This window comes from Apodemus sylvaticus, chromosome 23 (genome assembly GCF_947179515.1).
Source record: "Apodemus sylvaticus chromosome 23, mApoSyl1.1, whole genome shotgun sequence".
Taxonomy (NCBI): Eukaryota; Metazoa; Chordata; class Mammalia; order Rodentia; family Muridae; genus Apodemus; species Apodemus sylvaticus.
This window is the reverse complement of record NC_067494.1, coordinates 49,042,766-49,065,769: the sequence shown is the minus strand read 5'-3', so window position 1 is coordinate 49,065,769 and position 23,004 is coordinate 49,042,766. Positions and strand designations below refer to the sequence as shown.

General features: G+C 47.5%; 1 pseudogene; it reads left to right on the top strand.

Annotated features, from left to right (window-relative positions):
- The first annotated feature begins 968 nt into the window (after positions 1-968).
- Positions 969-1,084, top strand: LOC127674304 (uncharacterized; annotated as a pseudogene).
- The last annotated feature ends 21,920 nt before the right edge of the window (positions 1,085-23,004 follow it).

Sequence of the window (23,004 nt, the reverse complement as noted above, 5' to 3'; positions counted from 1 at the left end):
AGTCTGGTTCAGGGCCAGTTCCCCTAGTCCTCTGCAGCCTGCAGCCATCCCAAGTAACGCAGGGAAAGTTTCCTTACAGAGGGCAAGTGTTATGGGGAAGACAGCATTGATGGGAAGTGACAATCGGAAGGGCGTCACTCCGCTCTTTGAAAGAAATCAAAGATAAACCTCACCAACCTCATAAGCTGCTGTGTCAAAGCCACTGGCCGAAGCCATCTTAGTCCACCTTCTCTGACACAGACAGACGAATCGTGTGACCTAGAGTTCATGTGAAAGAATTTGATATAAATTTACATTTGCTTTGATTCCAAATAGTCAAGATTCAGGAAGTCAGCCTTTTCTTCTTCTATGCATGAACCAGCCTGGCCTGGAAAGATCAGAGAGTGTGCATAAAAACTCCGTATCTCACACGTGAGATGGTGTGTGCAACTGTTCCTAAGCATCTCTGATGTGGCATTACTTGTTTTCTTTCTCTGTCGCTGCACAATGCTTTGGCACAGAGGACTCGTGACGTTACCATCGCCTGTATGTTATGAACAGTGTCTGGATTAAGACATTCCATCTTGCAAGAAGGCTCCTTAAGCAGGAAGGCAAACCACTCAGAATAGCTTCAGGAAGTCCATGAAACTGACTAGATTCATTATGTTCCTCCCTATCATAATCCATAATAAAACTTGACAGTCCCTCTCAGACAGAGCGAAGCTAAATTGCAAAGAAGATTCTCAGACCAGATCAGTTTCCTGGAAGAAGCAGAAACCAGTGATCTGTCTGGAAGAGGTTTAGACCAAGTGAGACACCTGGAAAGGACGCCCTCCAAATTTGTCGTATGTTCCAGGTTCCCAGCTTGTGAGCCGTCACCCATGCTGGGCGGGTTTCAGTGATGCAGCTGTCTTTGAGTCATTTCTGCTCCTGTGAGTAACCTCTCACTCACATTGCTATAAGTGATCCCAATAAAACTCATCGGTTCATCCCCCTGGTAATGGGAAAAGAGACACCTTGTTGGTGGTGATGTTCTTATATCACTCAAGGGCAGAGCAAGTGGCAGTCCTTTGTTCTTCTTAGCTTGATGCCTGGCAACACAGCGGAGCTGGCTCTGATGGTGGAGGCATGGGTGATCCAGCCCGGTGGTATGAGAACAGAAGAGCTGACCCTGCATCCTGCCAATGGCCGGCATTCGGTGGCCTAGCCAGAGCCGTGCTGGAGAGCTCGCCCTGGTGGTGCAGACTAGGGAGAGCTGATGGGCTGACCAGCTCAGCTCCCAACTGGGCCCATATCCAAGGCTCTAAGTTGGCCCGCCCCCAAATCTACACTTGAACAGTTGGGGCACTAGGGACATTTCTGCTGATCCAAAGCTGTAGGATCTCCATAACACAATGCAACAGCAGGATACCTGGGAGGGATCTCAGTGAGGATCTGATGTTGATGGTGTCACAGAAACCAGACCTTGAGCCAAACGAAATGCTCATTGCACTGAATGAATGTTTGCGAGTGAAGATATGTAGACAGAGGGCTAGACTGTGGGTCACACTGAGACATACTACAGCTTCCACAATGAGATGTTTCCTATGCTTTGTTTGTTTATTTTGTTTATTGTTTTTGTTGTTATTATGTTTGTTTATTGTGGGGGTGGTTTACAAGGGTAAAGGGCAGATATGAGAAGACAGGGAGATGAGCGCAACTGGCGAGCATGGTGGGAAACTCACAGAAAGAATCAATAAAAAAAATGACCTCATTGGTTCACAAAGTTGAGCTTTGGTGGTATCTGTACGCTGGATGGTCTATGGTAGGTTCTCTATCTGTTGTAAGTAGACGTGTGTGTTGCCTCTCCCCACTGAAAGTTTTATTCTAGAGGAATGGATTTTATTCTAGAGAAACTGTGGTATATATACACAATGGAATACTATTCAGCTATTAACAACAATGAATTCATGAAATTCTTAGGCAAATGGATGGAACTAGAAAGTGCCATCCTGAGCGAGGTAACCCAGTCACAAAAGAACACACATGGTATGCACTCACTGATAAGTGGATGTTAGCTCAAAAGCTCAAAATAAACAAGGTACAATTCACAGAGCACAGGAAGCTCAAGAAAAGGAGGACTTAAGTGAGGGTGCTTTGGTTCCTCTGGGAAAGGGAACAAAATCCTCACAGGAGCAATAAAGGAGACAATGTGTGGATCAGAGACTGAAGTAAAGGCCACCCAGAGACTGCCCTACCTGGGGATTCATTCTATAAACAGTCACCAAGCCCCGACACTACTATGGACAACAAGAAGCGTGTACCAAAAGAAGTGTGCCATGGTTGTCTCCGGAGGGGCCCTGCCAGAGCCTTACAAATACAGAGGCAGATGCTAACAACCAACTATTGTTCTGGGCATGGGGTCCCCAATGGAGGAGCTGGAGGATGGTCCAGAGGAGCTGAAGGGGTTTACAGCCCCATGGGAAGAACAACGACGTTAGCCACCCAGACGCCTCAGGACTCCCAGGCTCTAAGCCACCAACCAAGGGGTACACATGGTTCCAGCCAAAAGTGTGGCAGAGGAATGCCTTGTCAGGCATTAGTGGGAGGAGAGGTCCTTGGTCAAGTGAAGGCTCAATAGAAGCTCCAACAAAGGGAAGTCGGGGAGGGGGAGGGGGAAGGAGGATTGGTTTGGGTAGAGGGGCATATACTTAGAGGCAGGGGGTGGGAGGAGGGGTTGGGGTTTTTTGGGGGGGGGAACTGGGAAGAGTTTTACCATTTGAAAATGTAATGAAGATTATATTCAATAAAAAAAAAGTTTTATTCTGTAACAGCCTTTAAACCAGAAGGCCCACCTAGTCAGTTTTGGTGTCTTGCCTGTTAGAATCTGCATTGGCTGTGGTCCTTGGGCTGCAGGCCTCTTTAAAACCCCCATTTATTGGCAGGACTGAGGGTCTCAGCTCAGTTCCTGCTCCCAGTCTCCAGAGGATGCCTGCTCATCCTCATGCTAGGTGAACGCTACTTTCTTCAGAAGTAGCTTCTCCTTTAGCAATGGAACCCAAAGTTATGTCTGTTCTCTGGAATATTTCCCTATGACAAGGGCACATCGTGGTCTTCATTACATGCAAACCTCTTCCTACAAGCCCGAGCTGTGCAGAACCATCGGAGGACTTGTGTGCTTCCCAGGGGTCTGAGGAGGTAGCTGCTTCAGGATTTCATCTTCTGCATTATTCTAGAAATACCTTCTCATGTTAAAATAGCTGGATAGTCCCCCCAGTAATTTTCTAAGGTACAGCCGTTCCCCCAAGAAAACTAAGATACAGAAAGTAGGAATGATGGATGGGATCTTACATGCAGGCAAAGGACATGGGGTTCACACAACGTCTCCGTATGCTACCACATGGCTTAGGATGTGTGTCCTTCGTGTCTTGCCAGTTTACCCATTCGATGATTATGCCATGATCCCACCACATGCCAGAGGAAGCTCTGGGTGTAAAGGCAACTGTGCCCTCAGAGCTGATGGAGATGCTCACCCTCATGAGGCTTCATCCTTGGGCAGACCTATGGTTGCACAGATAGAAGTCTGCAGGATGAAGGGAGCAGGATCCCGAGGCTCAGGCAGCTGGCCAGGTAGCTGGCTGCTGGGGGTAACTCTTGTTCTGCCACGTGCTCAGGCATCCTGGCTGACATGTTGGTCAGAGTCTTTGTGTGGGCGTTGGGGCCAACGCTGGACATATTGCTTCTCTCATTACTGAGAGGTGCTGCTGTGCTCATGCCCCTATCAGCTTGGAGGCTTGACAGAGGCCCGTGGCTTCAGAAGACCTTGTGGTGAGAGAGAGCAACTGTATATCTTCTTCCATGTTCTCGTGAGCATGGAAGTCCACACGGCCAAATGTGTTGAACCGTGTCAAGCCGTGACTGTACATTGGTACTCAGAGCTGGGATGGCGATGTGCCTGGCACATTCAGGCCTCTGCTCGTGAGGCTGAGTCTGCCCTGTTCCTCTGCACTCTGCCGAGTGTTGTGCTCTAAGGTGCATTTAAAGAATGAAGAGATCGTCTCACCCTTCTCGTTTCCACAACCCTCCAAATGCCAGACCGATGGGCTTTCTCCGAACAGTTCACTCTGGAACCCCAGGAACCCTGAGTGTTTTCCTGATACCTCTGTGGACAAACATTTTGCAGCCATGGCAGAGCAAAGAAACCCACGTAATGGCAAGGTCGAGTGTGAACTATGGGAGAAGGGCCCAGAGAAGCTGCCTTGGGGCTGAAACTCACATAATTAGGATGGCTCCAGCTGTAAACCACTGTGTAAGCAAGGGTGTGAGCTTCGTGTGTCCTGGCTGCTGTGGCCAGAGTGGAAGTGAAGATCTGTGGCTTGATGATCTTCAGCTATGAGTTGTTTGATCTGAGGTACTACCAAGTCATCGTGACAGGGAGAATCCTACAGAACAGGGAAGGCCGACCAGCTGTTCGAATACCTGGTAATAAACAGCTTTGGGTAGGAGAGGGATAGCCAGCAGACCCAATCTTGCTGCCTTATGATCTTGGCATTTTTCCCATTATGTTGAAGCTACACTTAGCTCAACCCAATATGGAGTAAGGGGCTGGTATTCCTTCCTTGCGGCTGATAATGGAGTCCCAGCCTACTTAATCTGTTCTAATCAGAACACCCTGCCTACTTCACCTACTTGTAGTCTTCCTCTACTACATGTGCAGGCTTCCGGAAGGCCTGTCCTTCTTCATCTGCCCCGGAAGAGGGTAATCCGGACACACAAGGCCAGCTTCAGCCACTTTCCAGACTCATTTGCAAATCCTGTTTTTCCCCAGGCTCCTCCCTCTCATCCTTGTCACCTCTTAAGTACACTTATGGTCACAGACTTGCACAGCTACACATCCACCTGGTGTGTGTGTGTGTGTGTGTGTGTGTGTGTGTGTGTGTGTGTGTGTGTGCAGGGGGAGTGGAACTCAGAGCACCTGTGACCCTGGGCTAACAGAGAAGCCAACACCAAGCTACCTGGCTCTGGGAGCAGACAGCGAATCTCTAGAGAGTGAACAGACACTTGAGAAAGAACGCAGACAGGCAGGCAAGTGGGTTGACTCAAGCTGAGGGCATGATCAACTCTGGGAAGGATCAGGGACAGAGCCCTGATATCTACAGTGCTACCAACTTCCCCAGGCTGTTGGCATATCCTCCAGGGTCTTCGGAGGATGGCCAAATAGGAGAACAAAGGGTACGATCTCCCTAGAACTCACTCCACCTCCAATTTGGAGCTGGGTCTCCTGCCCACAGTGCTAGGCCTCTGGGCCATGGAAGGCACCCCAGCACTGGCCTAGGGCTCACCGAGAAGCAGTTTCATCACAAGTTTTCCTCAGAGGGTTCCAGGTCCTCTGGGCTGGGCCAGGGCAGGAGGCCAGATGCAGTGTTTCCAGGAGAGCCAGTGTCCCCAGCCCTGCTTAGGTGGCAGCTTCCAGGGAGTTATTATTTTAGCGATAACTAGGAAAGAAATCAGGTCAGTAACACTTCCCCCCATTGTGAGCTCTTTTTATCAGAGCCTGGAAACCCACAGCAGTCCCTGGGGCAGAGTAGGGTCTAGGACAGGAAATGCAGAAATGGTTTCAGCAGGTGAGAGGGCCTCATGTGTTGGGGCCTGGAACAAGTTGGACTTGACAGTCATGGCATTGTCCTAACTTTTTGAGGTTCTCTTTTCTGAGAAGCTCAGAGCAACTCACAGACAAAGCATTTCTCCCCAGCTCCCAGGAAGGGAGGCTTAGAGGAAGTTGCGAGAACTTGTGCAAGTGCAGGGGGTGATGGCTTGGAAAGACAGGGCACCTCTTAGATACCTCAGCCTTGGGCATCACCATTCAGTCATGTCTCTACTGCCTATAGATCTTCTGTGCTCTGATCATCCTATTTGAAAAGTAAAGTGGTAACATCCCAGTCAGGGACCTGTTGGAAGCTTGGAAGCCCCTGTAGTTGCAGACACAACAGAGGGCAGTCCTCCTTCTACACATTAGATAGCAGAAGACCCATGTGTGTTGATTGAGCACCAAGATGGACATACAGCTGACTCTGGTTAAAGAATGAACAGGAAAGGGGATAGGAACTCCACAGGAAGACCAACAGAGTCTACTAAATCAGACTCTTGGGGCTCTCAGAGTCTAAACCACTGACCACAGAACACACATGGGCTGGACCCAGGACTCCCCACACGTATGCAGCTTGGTCTTCATGTGGGTCCTGAGCAACTGGAGTGCAGGGGGGGGGGTGTATCCCCAAAGCTGCTGCCTGTTTGTGGATGTGTTCTTCTAGCTGGGCTGCCTTGTCTGTCCTCACTAGGAGAGGAAGCATCTAGCCTCACAGAGACTGGAAGTGCCAGGGTGGGAGATACCCAGGGGCTTCACCTGCTCAGATGATGAGGGGAGGAGGTAGAGGAAGGACTGTGGGAGGGGGTGACCAGGAAGGGGACACTGAGCAGAATGTAAAGTGAATAAGTAAAAATTAAATTAATTAAATTTAAAAAAACTAAAAAAAAATGAACAGGAATGTGTTCCTCTGTTTCTCTGTCCTTCTGTCCCTCTGTCCTTATGTCTCTATGTCCTTCTGTCTTAAGGATATCTGGAGAAAATGAGAGCTTAAGTTTTCCAAGAACGGTTGTGGATTGGTGCATGATAGGGATTTCATAGATACGTGACAATGATAATTATAGAGGTTATTGTCTTTAGATACAATAAAGTGGTGACAGCAACCAATAAGTGTTAGCTATGCAATAGATACAAAGATGCAGGGACAGACATAAATGACAACAATAAAGATATGTAGATGAATTATAGATACCAAGTTCCATGAAGTAATGATTGATAAAATTAATGAGAACAAACACATAAATGATAGGTAATGAATGATAGCTGGTAGGTTATATACAATAGACTGATAAATAGATAAATGCATAGAGTGATAAATACTTTTGTTTCAACATTAAGCTAGCAGCACAGAGTATCCAATCTAGCTGTGGGGTCAAAGGGTAATGAATGCTGAATACACTATGCATAACCTGTTCCTCTCTGAACCAAACCTGGCTTTTCCCCCCTGCAGTATAGATCAAATTCCTAGCCACCTGTCCTCTTATTAATTCATATATTAGCTTAAGTTAAAAATACTCACTGATCACCTGGTATGTACAAAGCCCAGGTACAGATGCTGGGATGCAAGAGCTAAGGAGATGGACATGCATACTACCTACAGCCCCGCTCTCTGCAGAGTACACAACCAGGGTGTGGTCCACACTGGAGAATAGTCCTCCAGTACCCATCACCATCAAGGTTCCTATGATTCCCCACAACCAAAATGAGAGCTACTAATGATTCTGAGGATGAAGTGGCCTCTTGGAGGAGACCCAGAGGAAGAATGACCCTCATGAAAGCCCAAGACCTGGGAGCAGGGTTCAGGGGCAGAGGGGTGGGCAGTGGTGGAGGCTCTGAAGTCCTGGGTACAGATACCAACCAAGGCTGAGTCAACATGGAGCGGAGACCACACCACACAGGGTCAGGAATTGCTTCCAGAACACTAGCAGCTATGTGACATTGTTTTATGTTGCGGTGACAGACTCTGTAAAGAAAAGATTATTTCTCAACCGTGAAGCCTAAGACGTCTAGGAAAAGAGCCTGGCATTAGGCAAATGTCTTATCGGTGCATTGCTTTAGTGTTAGAGGACAAGGGGACCAGGAGTGCTTAGCCCACCTCACCATGACTGACCCACCTTACAAAATGTGGTCCATTCATGGGTGCTGAAACTCTCAACCTCCAAACTACTATGGCATGGAGGTTAAACTTCAGGGGACACATTCAAACCATAGCAGGGACATGATCAGATTTGAACTGAGGTACAGGATACAGAGACCTGAAAAATTGAGTACCCTAGGATTGTGGCAAGCAAATTGGAGTCACCAAAGAGGAGAGACAAGGAGGCGGCCCAGGCCTGAGGCACACTAAGAGATAAACAGCACATAGATATTGGGGCATCTCTCTGTTTTCATCCAGGACTATTCAAGAAGAATCTGTTAATGTCTGTGTGAAAACTCACAGCAAATAGTTGATCATTTCATCCTAAGCACCATGGAGGAAGACATGGGAAAACAGGAAGGGCTTCCAAATGGTCTAGTAGGGCTTTCCCATTCTATAAATCTCATATCATTTGTTTCTGGATGGTGCTGACATCCCTATCACACCCAGGGACACCTAACCGTGCCCGTCTGGTTCATTTTGTCTTCAAGTGTGCCTTCTGCAGCCATATAACCCTTGACAAACCAGAAGCTGCCACACCCCTGTCTGTCTGCTTTTCAGCCCTGCCCACTCCTGTTCATCTTTTGTGACAACCATATTCAACTTCAGCCTTTGAAGATGCTCTCAACCCTTCCCAGTGCTGCAGACTTCTTCCTCTCTGCCTCTTCTTCTTACAGAGATGTGTTCTGACACATAGCCTCTGAAACCCTGACTAGCTTCACCTAGCAGAATCCTCTTCCAGGGGAATCTTCACTCTGCCCATCTCAAGGACCAGCATACAGATGACCAGATGTCCTGCTGTATCCTGGGTTTCTTCCTTCATAGACATACTCTCCTTCCCTGCTTCTTTCATAAGGAGCCCATCCACACATGGCCTCACATATCCTTACCACAGCAGGGCCCAAGGGGCATGTCAGTGGGGTAGATTCCCAGGCATATGCCTGTAGGGGTTTGCTTGTGAGAGGCAAAGAAGAGGGGCTCAGCCTTTTGTTCCCAAATTCACAAAGATCCTGCCTGCCTGCCTGTCTGCCTGCCTGCCTGCCTGCCTGCACGATGATAAACATCTGGTGGATGTAGACTATTGGGTGGTTACCAGATGTCTCTAGGTTTGCAGCTGTGTGTTATCCTAAAGACCAAGTATCCAGATGTTTGGCACATGAAGTCCTTTAAACATCCGGCATATGATGGGCCTTGTACGTAAAGAAAAGATCTCTTACAGGCTTCCGTAGACCGTTCCAGTAGAATCTTAGCTGCTAACCCAACCTGTAAGATCTCTTGTTTGAAAACTTAGAGAAATTGTACATTTTCCCCTCATTCTCCTAACACTCTTTCTAAGATGCCCCATATGAGGGCAGAGTTCCTCGTCCATGTGCAACATGAGCTTAAGGTAGAAGGTACTGGGAAGGCATCTACAGACTTGAAAGAGGGCCACAGGGAATGTCAGGTTCTCCATTCTGAAAATAGGCTCTGTGGGGGAACCCTTGAAAAGGAGCTTTAAGTCCTCTTTACAGGGTGTCAGGAGCCAGCCCAAGACAGAGATGCTGGGAACAGGGCGTCAGGAGTTCATCCAAGACAGAGGTGCTAAGAACTCCCACCTGAGAGGAGGAACCTCACCAACCCAGAGAAGTCTTCAGTTCACCCTGCTTCTGTAAGTCCTCCAACATGACATGATGCTACCAGAATTAGCATTAATAAATCAATGGTTTTGCAAGTCAACCCAGGAATACTGCATGTACTTCCTTCTCTGGCCATAATGATCTATCCCAGATGTGGTGCCCAGGTGGGTTTGCTGGCCAGCCTTCCTGACAGATGTCTTAACCTGTTCTTCAACGGGTAGCTTCTGTGCACACTTCCCAGGCATCTGCTTCTCTGTGGAAACATGGAGGGATTGCTAGTGGCTGCCACCCCCTCAGAAGAAAATGTGTGAGGGGCATGTATCAACCTTTCCAGTGAAAGGATTTATAGCCACCAGGCAGGCTTCTAAGCTCAGAATGTGAACACTTTAGCTTCCTAAATACTCATTTTAAAAGAAGACACTTTACATACCATCAAAATCATCCAGGCAGCATAGATTTCTAGGAACGGCTTTCGCTTCAGTTCTGTGACACCGTCTTAGTCTTACTCCACATCTGTCACGCTTCTCTCAGTTCACTGCCTCTTGCTGGTGACAACTGCCTACTGTGCTCTAAACAACACATGAGACATCACGTGAAGAAGCTGCACTGGTGTTAGGAAACAGAATGGAGGGAAAGACTGTGAACGACCCAAAGCAAGGCAAGGATATCCGGGGGCAGGGAGGGGCTTGCCTAGGACCAAGTGGCCCTGTTTTGACCTTGAGTCTAAAGCACAGCATTTGCTCCATGTAGCATCGCAGAATCACACTGATAGTTAGGTTCAGGCATGTGCTCAAATGAGCACAGGGTTGCCTCCATTTCCTCAGTGTGGTACATACTGGCCACACGATGAATGTTTGTTTACATGGTAAATGGAGGCTTACCACACTCCCCCCAACAGGGGTTTCTTTCTATGGAGAAACCAGGAGATCCTGGCAGCTTACAGCAATCATTGGTAAGTAGGTTGGGGGTCTTCCCTCACGTGTCAATAAGCCCGTGTTTAACCAAGCCAGAGAACAAGGGAAAGCAGTTTCCACTTTGGAAGTACACACTCTTCAGGTGCTTGCCCTGTTGCCTCAAAGAAACAGGCAACCCCTGGTTACTGCTCAGCACACATTTCCTCCAGGCCTCTCTGGGGTGAGATGCTATCTACTTCACGAAGAAAAGCAGAAAGGATCAAAAGAACGAAGTCTCCAGCCCTGAGAGCAACTAGTAGCAGTTACTAGGTACTAGAGGTCAAAGCCAGATGCTCTTAGCCATTACACCTGATGTCAATAGACCTGCCTCTACTATGCTCTCTAGCCACGGGGGAGCAGGAAATCTGGGGAAAGAATGCTTATTTAATTTCCGTAAAATACTTTGTCAAGACCGCATTCCTTCCATGTCCTTCTCCACGTCTTCTATATTCCTCTACTTTCTTCCTTCACCAACTTTTATGTGTCATCCTTGACCCCTCCATGTGTTCCTCCGTGCGGCCCTCCATGTTCCATGTCTACCTCCATGTTTCCCTCTACCTCTTCCCCTACATCCTCCGTGTCACGTCCTAACCCCTCCTCCATACCCCTCCTCCATGTTCTCCTCCATAGCCTCAGCGTTTGGAAGGTGAGTGAGTCTAACAGGCCAAAGCCTATTTTATATCTAATAGGCAATAAGATTAGAATATGAAGTTGAACATTGAGTCTCTACGACAAGGCAGTCCGGGGATTTGTTTCCTCGGTCTTGCAAAGAAGCCCATACTTAACTTTAAATTAGGCTTTCCCGAATTAATTGATAACATACCTTAAGCATTTTACCAAATAAGCTCCGTTTTTCTATCAGAGTATACAAACAAATTCAGAAATCAAGCCAGGGACACATGTTTGTTATTCTGTGTTTGGTTGGTGACAAAGCATGCTCTGGGACCCTTTGTCACACCCAGATGTAGCAGCTGGAATGGGAAAGGGCCTGGGATCCCTGGTGTGGGCAGAGCCCTGAGTGCAGAGAGGAATCAATGTGGAAGTCCTCAGCTGTAGTCTCCAGTGGCTTCAAACTGAGACGATTACATGAGTAATTGCTGGACCACTCTGCTCCTTCAGTCTCCCTTTGAATGAAACTTTCGATAATAACTAACTGTATAGCTTACTACCACTTGCATACTTCTTACTTTTCGATATAGAATGCGTTTTATCTAACAGTTTGCTAATTCTGTACTTTCTGGTGTTAGATGAAGTTTGGGGGACATCCTTGGAAGGTCTTGCCAAGAACTCTAGTCGGCACTTTTTTTTATCCTAAGAGCCAAGAGGGAGAGCTTTCTTACTGTCCTAGCTAAGACGTCCCCACTCCTTAGCTGGGGAAGAAAAGGTTTCTTGGGTGACTGCCACCAAGAAGGACCAAATTAGAAAGAAGGAGTGCATATTAAAGGGAGAGACAGCTGGTGGCCAGCAGTGCTACAGCAGAGGAGTGAAGGCTCTGCCAAGGAGACATTCAGGAAATGGCAGGACATCTCGGCCTCTCTACTCATGCCACTCTCAGAACAGATAGCCATTATCTTCCCGGTGTGGTTCTTCTACCCAATCTCTCATTCTCAGGAGGAAGTCTCATGGGGCAGCATCTCACACAAGGTAACTTTACCCAGACACATACATTGCATCTGTCTCCCGTTACTAGAAAGGATATTTTATCACCAGCCACATCTTTCCCTCTTCAAGGATCTCCTGAGGAGCAGATCTATCTGGGCCTATCTTTGAAACTAACACAACAGCACAAAACCCCTGTCACCTGGAACCTCAGTGCCTGGAAACAGTGGGTGCTGTCGGTGGGGAGCCAGGAACTGTGAAGTATGAAGCTGAGAACTGGCGGATTTCTATGTTCCTCTGTTGGCCGAGTCCCAGACACAGCTCACACCAAAGTGGATGTGTTCCAGCTGGGCAGATGTTGAGTATTTGGCTTCTGTGGGACAACCTCTCCCTTCCTGCTGGATAACACTGGCCTTGGAGATGAGAAATGATATGGAAAGACCAACCTCCCTGAGGTTGGGACTGGAGCAGAGGAGGGACAAAGGTGGGCCCTCTCTCTTGTGAGAACCCTGAAGGAGGTGTAGGGTGACATCAGCTCTCTAAAATGGCTTATAGACAGCTCATGGGCCAGTTGTCACCCTCTCTAAGAGGCCCTGGTTCCTAAAGTCCATTCATACGAGTCCCCAGATGAAGGGCACAACATTCTCTAGTCTCTGCTGTTGTAGAAGCCAAGTCCACAGCATGTTGTATATAAAAGCCTGATCTTGAGATCTTTGCCTTCAGATTTTAATCTACTATAATCAATAATTTGTTATACATAACGAAGACAAATGCTACATAATGGGCCTGTGTTTATTAAGTCAATATATGACTCGTAGGGAATTCCTTGGCATTGTTTGTGTGCGGTATAAATATTTTAAGATTCTGCCGGTAACAGGAGTTTCTGTGTATATTATACAGAGTTCTCTTTTATCCAGTTTGAAGTAGCTGGAAGGAGCGGATGCAAATTGTCCAAACAAATGCTTGTTTCTCCCTCCAGCTGGGCAGACTGTCATTACTGCCTTCCGGGAGCCCTGGTGGTCCCAGTATTTACTCATAGGTAGGTATCCCTGGGCTGAAGCATGCTTACAGAGGGTGGGAAAGAGTGAGGGGTGGTTTTATGGTATGGGTGGTAAGGTATTTTGTGGTGATATTTTGTGTGGTGTGGGATGGTACACTATGGCATATCCTGTTATGTTTTGTGGTGTGGTGTTTTAATGAGCAAGGGTTAGGTGTGGTGTGGTATTTTAGCATTGCCTTGTATTATATAATAAGGTGTGACACATGCCGTGTAGTGTGTCTTTGTACACCGCAGAGGGTGTTACTTGATAGTGTGCTTAAAGGAGCAGTAGTTTGGACGTGGGATGATATATCATGCGGTACAATATGCTGTATTGTGTGGTACATTGTTTGGTGTTGTAGAATACTGTATTTGTGGTGTGATGCATGAGTGTACTCTTCTGGTGATGTCCTTTTCTGGTGTGGTTTTTCACAGCATCGTATGGTATTGTGCTATTTGGTGGTATGTTATATAGCATGCTGTATAATATGTGGTGGAGGTTGGGTATTCTTTTATATAGAGAGTTACAATTTGGTGTAGTCTATAACGTTATATCTGTTTTGAAGTATTGTGTTTTATGGTGTGTTGTTCTGTGATGCTACATGGTATGTTTTAGTGTCATATGGTGGTATGTACTGCAGTATTAAGAGGTACTTAAACGTGGAGTATGGCACTGTGTTGCGCACTATGGTGTTGTGTGGTATTTTGTGATTTGGTGTTGTATGATATGATAATGTATGCTATAATGGTGTCATGTGGTGGAGTAAGGCTAGTGTTAAGTTATAATATGGTGTCGTGTGCTGTGGAGTGTGACAGGATGGGATTTGGTGCTGTCTTCCACTGTCCATCTTTCAGTAACTAAGGAACATAAATGGCAAGTTGACACCATGGAGAAAAATCTAGAAAGAAAGCTATAGACACAAAGAGTACTGACTTGGAAGAGAAGAGGGGATAGAGGTATCCATTGGATGATGGTACCAAAGGGTTGTGTCTCCCTCAGCCCCAAGAACCATGATCTATAGTGTCTATGACAAAAAAGGCAGATCACATCTCTGGTTTTCTTCCCTTTGTGTCTTGATGACACAGAGGGTGCATCCTTTTGGTCTTCTCAGTTCATAGTGGTTGACTATCTATCAGATGACTGACTATCAGGCAGTTGATGATTCGTGGGTGGTTGACTATCTATCAAAATGGTTGACTATCAGATGAAGGAAGTGTGAAGGAAGCAGTAGTTGAGGCTCTGAGCTTGTGTTGTCTTTAGATACACTCTATCCACGTATGGAAATGTTTCCTTTCCCATGGCTATTGACTGGATACACAGCAATGGTACCTCCCTTCCTTCACCCTCAACAGATCTGTGCTAGGTGTCTGCTTGATGCCAGGTTTTAGGCTTTGACTGGAATATGAGGCATGCTCAGTAAGGTCTAGAGCACTGCCCTTTTCTAGGACAGACAGAGGACTCAAGAGGGGACTACAGAATGGTGGGAACATAGAACTGGGCTGCAGAGCTGAAATGAACAAGTATATGTTTTTAGAGCAGCACACGTGTCCACAAAATATGCAGCTCTAGTTGACATAGATTCGCAGCAGTGCCCAACATCCATTATATCAAGAAGAGAAAACTATCTATCAACCACATCCTTGCATGTGAGAGACACTGAGATGCTGAGTCTGCAGAGAGCTCTGGGCCTTCCATGGGTCATAGAGGTGTCAGTGGGTCAGAAGCCTGGCAGAGGAATCATAGCCTGAGCCCTCACAACCTGGTAGGGTCTTCAGAGTAGGACAAGTCCTGGTGGATGAGATCCTTTGAGCATTTCGCCAACCTTGTATTTCATTACTGAATTCATTGGCTTCTTGTCTGGCAAATAAAAGTAAAGAAGGAGGTAAGTTATCAGACATATTGTTGTCACCCCTTCGCCTGATAACTGGACACATTCTGAGGCATGCTCTGTTAGCAGTACTATGGCTTCATACAAGCATCAGAGTGCCTACACAAATCTGGATGTCACGGTTTGCCACAAACTTGGCTGGTGTGTCGCCCCTTGCTCCTGCTGTAATCCCATACAACACTGAACATGGTGGACCACACAGTGTGTGTTCGAACATCCACAGAAATCACAGCAAGAATACACAGTGATAGGGATGCTTTAGCTGCATCATTCTCAGGGGCCGTCGTCACCAGTGCACTCGGCAGGTAATGGAGACATCATTACTAACCACACAGATAGAGCCATCTACTGGTTTTAGGGACCTGATATCGGATTTGCACAACTCCTGGGTAGGACCCAGAAGGTGGTTCAGCTAAGGATGTGGAAGGCAGGATGGGTGACTGGCTCTCGCCCAGGCTTCCTAGCCCTACTCCTGGGGGTCCTCAGGGACCAGAGCTTGGCTGAGCAGAGGTCTCGCCCCTACTTACAGCAAGTCCTCCCTGAACCTAAAGCCTTATTGGAAGCTTAACCTGAACCAAGATGTTTTTTTTCCTCTCTCAATGCTGATACCTGCATGCAGTAGCCTCCATAAGACATCCCAGGCTGTTGTTGCCCAGTCCACTCACTGTGGGTGCTCTGGTCCTGCCCTGTGCACGGGGACTAGAACCTAAATCCTTGTGTGTTTGAATATGGATAAATGCCAGCAGCCGTCTGCTAGGCTCTGCACACACACACACACACACACACACACACACACACATACACACACACACACATACACACACACACATACACACACACATACACACACATACACACACACATACACACACATACACACACACATACATACACACATACACACACATACACACATGCACACACACACATACACACATGCACACACACACATACACACACACACACACACACACACCACCTGTGCCCCGCACTCACTAAGCATTTCCTCCCACGAACAGGTCTCAAGTTCTAAGAGTTAAGATGGCTTTAAAAGTTTCTGTTGACTGCTAGAGAAATTCTTTACGTTCTGCCAGGAAAATAAATGTATGTTGTTTTCTGAAGCAGTCGCCAGCATACGGATGGGCTTCTAAACAAACAGTTTGGAGGATCTGCATAGGAGGGGTGGCACAAGGACGTTGGAGGACAGGGGACACCCCCTGTCATGTGACATCTGGGTAAGGGCCTGGAAAGGTGTCCCTTGTGTTTAGTTTCCTCATCTGTAAAATGGGAAGCCACCTGCTTAGTAGGGTTGTTGCAGAGATTAAGTGAATTAAAAAGTACACCATCCGGGGCCCTTTCTGAATGCGGAATGAAAGGGCCAGCTACTGTCTTAGCCCCCACCCAGCAGCAACCCTGAACAACAGTCCCGAGGCCTAGCGGAACAGGTAAAAAATACTTATGAGTAGAATTTCAATTAACAATGATATAACCATTGAAGTTCTCCTTAAAATTAAGCTCTCCGCAGCCCATGTGCTGATGAGGTCACATGTTGTCCCTATCCTGTGGGGCACCACTTCATTAGCTAAGAGGGGAACCTGAGATTAAAGCTAAGCCTTCCAAGCACAAAGAGAGAGGATTTATTTTCCAAAGGAAAATTAAAAGGGAAGATGAGCTGGCCCTGGTAACAATACACTATTGTTCCCGAGGCCCAGGACCTGCCTCAGGCTGAGCTCCTCTAGGATGGCGGCCTGGGCAAGGCCTCACTAGTATGTCAGCTGTTTCACAGAGGCCTCTCCAAGAAGATGGGATTGGGGATTTGTGGAGGGGAGCCGATGACAAAGGGGGACAACATTTGAAATGTAAATAAATAAAAATATCCAATAAAGAAAAAAACAAGAAGACAAGAGACTTAAGGAAAAAAAAAAGAAGTACCTAGGAAAGATTTTCATCCCTTTTTTCCATAAAGAAGTCCACTAGACTTCAAGGAATTTGAACATATTTACAAAGAAACCCTAAGGCCCTGAGAAGACAGACATTGGTGAGGAAGTAAAACACGATGGCATTTGGGCAAGCATTAGTGTGACAGGGCTAGGTCCCAAGGGAGCAAGTTTGAAACCTTGAGAAGATGTGTCTATGTGTATGTGTATGTGTATGTATGTATATATATATATAGGTTTGAATATATATTATATATATTCCCTACTCTTCTTCAAATTCACTTTTTCATTCATTGTTATTGCATGCATATACATACTTGTACATACATGTGTATTCATAATTATCACTCGTTGCATCCACACAACGTTACCTGTATGTACATCATCGGGGCTGACCGCCAGCTGGCGTGCTCCTCCCGAGGAGGACCACCTCTCCCATTCCTGGCTATACTTGGTTGCCTGTGGTCTTTGTGTAGGATTGAGGCCGTGTGGGCTTCCCCCTGTCCATTTGGCACGTTTGTTGATGTCATCCTTGTTCAGTTGCGTTGGACGGTCCTGTTGCCCGTTGAGATTTTTTGATATACACAGAAACTATTCCTAGGGCTGCAGGTGAGGAAACCGAGTGAATGGAAACATGCAGCAGTCGGGGGCCAGGAGTGCGTGACTTGCAGATGAAAGGTCACACAGAGGAAAAGAGACTGCCCGTGGCCCACTAGACCTCGAGGAATTTGATGGGTTGATGGGTTTCTCCTCAAGGCTACAGAAGCCTTTGCCAGCGCTGGATGGCACTGTGCTGTTTGGACTTCTGCCCTGGAGAACAGTGAGCTGAGTAATCTTTCCTTTATAAAGTGCCTGTGCTGTCTCACACTGTAGCAACGGGAACTGGCTAATGCCAGATGGAGACAGTCTACTTAGAGCTGGCGCTAGAGCAGGGGTTCTCAACCTGCCTAAGGCTGCAACCCATTGATACAGTTTATCATGTTGTAGTGACCACCACCACCCCGACCCAAGCATAAAATCATCTCATTGCTACCTCATAACTGCGATTTTGCTACTTAACTTATGATTCATGCAGGATATCTGATACGCGATCCTTGCGAAAGGGTGGTTGAGAGCCACAGCTCTAGTGGCTCTGGTGGTCAAAGAACCACCGGGTACGTGCAGGGGTTGTTTGTACAGGGAGCCCTGGGTGTTACATCCCACTTCCAAAAGTGTATTCAGTTCCACATGAATGGGGGCCCTACTCCATTATTTCAGCAATGCTGTGTGGTCTGGGAGGCACTGGAAGTCTCTATACCCACCCCTGATCTCCGTGATTGTAAATGAGGCATCCTTTTCCCTTTCCTGTGCCGGTTTGGTTTGGGATACGACCAAGAGTCAAATAGAATCAAGCCTAGAAAACATTTGATGTTAGAAACAATCAGGGACTATAAAAGATTAGGTTTGAGGGTCCAGTCACAAACATCTCTAGAAGAACACTCAACCTGTTTGCTTAGCCTGCCTTACTGGGTATTGCAAAGCCTTCTGGGTAGCCTGTACTTCTGGATAACACAACTGCCCTCACTAGATGCCACCCCAGTTCATGTCTCCTGAGATTGTATCTCATCCTCTCAGCTCATGTCAGATGACCTTACCCGTTCTTAGACTTGAGTACTATTTGACTGGACCGACAGTGGAAGATCTGAGCATCGAAGCAAAGGATTTGCCCACTGTGAATACACAACCACGACAGACATGGCCTGCCTCTTTTTCCTCTATGGACATTTCCAGGTAATGTTGATAGTTTACAGAAGCTGGGATAGACAGGGTGCACTGATGCCTCCAAGCAAGAACTTAGAGTACCTGTGTGAGTGAAGTAGGAGAGATGGGCTGGCTCACAATACTATGTACACACGTATCCTATGAAAACAACATCCCGAGTGAATAGAGCAAGCAAGACAAAAGGATTGTGCTTCCTGTAAGATGGCGGCGGCTAGAGGCACATGCTCTGCCCCGGTCTCCAGTCAGGTAGCTCCTCTGTAGTCGGCAGCAGAGCTGTGCAGTCGAAACAAATCATGGTTTGCTCAAGTCCTTAAGAGGCTTCATACCTGGTTCTTCACCGAAAAATGTGTAGAGTTTTGTAGGCTGTTTATGAAAAGTCCCAACCTGTGACGCCCTTAGATCGTCACATTTGAATGACAGGTGTATACACAAATGTAATTCACTCCCAAATCGCATGTTCACAGGGAGAGAGAGAGGTCTCCCACCCCTTTCTCAAGCTGCTACACAATTACATCAAATTCCCAAGCAATCTGCCAGCCAATAGCTGGCATCAGAAGGCACACAAAGGGAGGCAAAGTGGCCATAGTCCTACAAGTCTGAGCCACAAGTAACTTTAACTGGTGGAAGGCAGGCGAAAGCCTTACTTTCTAAAACCCATTTCAAAGATTGAAAGGCTTCTTTAGGGTAAAAGCCTAGCTTGATGCAATTAGACGGAAACTATCTCCCAACTCACGCTCCAATCTCAGTCCTTGTACATGCTGACACTGTGTTGCTGTATAACAAGCCATCTGGGGGAACTGGCCATGTCCCTGGTATGACCACCCTAAGCTCACTGCAGGGAGTGTCCCTGGGCCTGTGATTCAGAAACTGTGATGACACAGATCTCAAGGCTAGGTGCTGAGTAGGGAGAGTGCCAGGCTCAAGTCTGCATACGACTGCGGCGTGTGAAGGATCCCAGGATACCTTGTGATGGAAGAGAGGTGCTGCCCAGTTTCGACCCAGCTAAGCTTCCTAGACCAATAGGATGAAGGCTATGCGAAAAGTAACTCCAAAGGCAACATGGGTCCCAGAGGCCCACAGACTTCATGTAGGAGAGCAGACAATACTTTGACTATCCGCCCTCAGTGTTTCTTGCACTTTCTCCAAGAACCTCTTCCCGTGGCTCTACTGCCGGCACGATGGGCACCCCTTCTATCCAGTGGCAAATTCCAACTGCGAGCTCAGAGACCCTGGCCAGCTGAAGCAGACGGAAGCCCCACACTGGGATGCACGGATAGGGAAGTGCATAGTGAGTCTACACAGTGGCCTACGTCTAGGACGGCAGTGGAAAGGTGTAAGAGCACCTGGCTTCCATGAGCATTCTATGTGCACAGTGTTGGATCCAGTGACTAACATGGCTGGAGGGGTAGTTGCCTGCATCCGACTCCATGATAAGCATATCCTTGCTTCTCTTCTGTCTGCTTTAATAGGTCTGTATGCCAGTCATCCCATTTACAAGGTACTTGGCACAGTTCCCTGGTCCAGTACCATCATTCTCTTCATGAGAGGCCCGATCAGCATTTTAGAGTTGAATGGTTTGCTCAAGGCAGTGGGACTAGGACCCTGGATCCTATCGACTTAAGTTCAGGTGTGAGGTGCTTGTCCTGAACCAGGCTACCGTCTGGCCATTCTGCCACCAATGGAAGCTCAGTGGGCTGGGGCCAGTGGCCCTAGCCCTGCCATTACAAGTCCTCTTGTTGGCTACAGGACTCGGCCAGCAGCAATCTCAACATGGATACCTGTGAAATGTTCCTTCATGGAGTCCTTACAAAGCTATCTATATCTGTATCTGTATCTGTTTCTGTATCTGTATATATATATATATATATATATATATATATATATATATATATATATATATACATATATATATAGTTTCTGTGTATGAGGGATAGCCAGCTTCTCCGTATGTGTTAGCTTATAGAAGTGTGTACAACTGTGAGTGTTCACCTGCACATATGCACAGTTTGATATAGAGATTGTAAGTGTGAGTATGTGTATACATGTGTGAATACATGTGAGCATGTAAACCTATTGTGAGTGAGTGTGTAGGAGGGCATGCAAGCGGACATCATGTTCATGTGTGAACGTATGCATATGTCCATGCATGCCGGCATGTGTGTGGTACGTGCGGCTGTGAATGAATAAGGGTATGGTGTGCACTCGTGAGCAGCGTGAGCAAGTTCATGCATGCACGAACACGAGGGAGTGTGCACCGGTGCTGGTGTTGGTGTTTTGGTTAATACGGTCCATGCCGATGCAGAACCGGGATTCAGGAGAGGAAGTAAAGCCAGTGAGGCGGCTGGAGCTTGCTGAGCGGCCGCGTAAAACCTAGTCACCAACGTGACCGTTGCCTTAAGCTCTCATCTCGCGGGATGCGGCTAGGGTGATGGGGTAGAGGGAAGCTTACAGCCCCAGCAGTCGGCCTACCCAGCAGAAAGCAGCTTGATTGAGACCACGGGATCACGGGAAAGGGAAGGAAGGAGCCCTCGGCTGGAAGCTGGGGGACCCAGCTAGTGAAGTCAATACAGGCTTGTGCCTGCCTGTGAACATGGATGTGCGAATGGGGGCGTCATGCAAGATGTGCCCGCACCCCAATTCCCTCACGGCTCACCTGCCCCATCTGCAGCCTCCCAGGCCCAAGCATGAAGAAGCAGCTCACCACAGAACACAGCCTATGGGTAGAGGTGCCTGCTCTGATCCACACTCCCCGCACTAAGACACCTCGGACAAGCTCCCCACACTTACTCAAACTCTCAGACTTACTCTCCAGATTCATCCACTCGGACCCACACTTCTTCCTCTCACACTTAACCCTGAGGCAAACTCACACTCTGACAACTCACTAATACACACATTTGAGATTCATTCTGACAGTTCTGATACACATTCAGATTCACACTCACTCTGACTTGCTCATTCACACTAGTGCCCCGATATGTAACCACACTTCTCCGATCTTCATTCACCATTAGACACACTTGTACTACCCTACTCCCACTCACAGGCAGGCTCGAATTCTGATCTTCTGACACCCTTGCCCGCAGTTCACACCCCTGAGACATGCACAAGCACACAGGCTAAGCCTGTGTGTGCTCTGTTGATTCTTTCTTAGCAGCCACTGGATCCAGCCTCTCTGGATCCATCCAGAGCCAGGAATGTGGCCACTTCATGTCTGCGCACTATTGGCAAGCAACCTACTGTGCAAAGACACAACAGATACCCAGGCCCAAGCCACGGGTCTCTCGCCCTTGGGGGCTGGGATTTCCACAGGGCACACGCCCTTCCAGGCTGGCTGATTGACCTCTAGTTCAGAGAGAGCGGAGAGAATGGCTTCCCTTCTGCGCTGAGAGAATACCGTCTTGAACAGAGAAACACACAGGATCTCCATAATGATGCGTTACCCAGAAAATCACAGACAGAAGGGGCTCAGGGCTGTGTGTGCTGTTGCTAAAAATAAAGCAGCTAAACATCAAGAGGCAAAATCACTTCCTCAGGCCACCAGGTCTGGATCTTAAGCTGCTTTTCCCATAACACTGCGTTCTCCTTTTTAAATATTTAAAGTGAAGACACGAGACAAATGCTGCTGAGTGTCCGTATGTCCGCAGAAAGATGTGTGTGTGCTTGTGTGTGTGTGTGTGCTCGTGTGTGTATGCGCTCGTGTGTGTGCTCGTGTGTGTGTGTGTGTGTATGTGTGTGTGCTTGTGTGTGCTCGTGTGTGTGCTCATGTGTGTGCACTTGTGTGTGTGCTCTTGTGTGTGCTCTTGTGTGTGCTTGTGTGTGTGCTTGTGTGTCTGTGTGCTCTTGTGTGTGTGCTTGTGTGTCTGTGTGCTCATGTGTTTGTGTGTGTGTGTGTGCTCATGTGTGTGTGCTTGTGTATGTGTGCTTGTGTGTGTGCTCGAGTGTGTGTGTGCTCGTGTGTGTGCACTTGTGTGTGCGCTCGTGTGTGTGTGTGTGCTCGTTTGTGTGTGTGTGTGTGCATGTGTATGTGTATGTGTGCTCATGTGTGTGTGCTCATGTGTGTGCTCATGTGTGTGTGTATGTGCTCGTGTGTGTGCTCGTGTGTGTGCACTCATGGGTGTGCGCTCGTGGGAATGCTCATGGGTGTGCTTGTGTATGTGTGCTCCTGTGTGTGCTCGGATGTGTGCTCGTGTAATGTGTATGTGCTTGTGTGTGTGCGCTTGTGTGTGTGTATGTGTGTGTAGTGGCACGGCAATATACTAATGTAACTACTGTGAATTAATATTTATCCAAAGATAATCAAACAGCTTACAGAAGCACCAACAATCCATTCCTAAACATACAACATGTCATGGCAAGACTATTCCAATCATACAACATGCCATGACAAGACAATTACAGTCATGCAATGTGCTAAGAAAGCTAGCTTCCAGAAGATTGGACTCTGAACCCTGAACTTTGCATAGTCTTG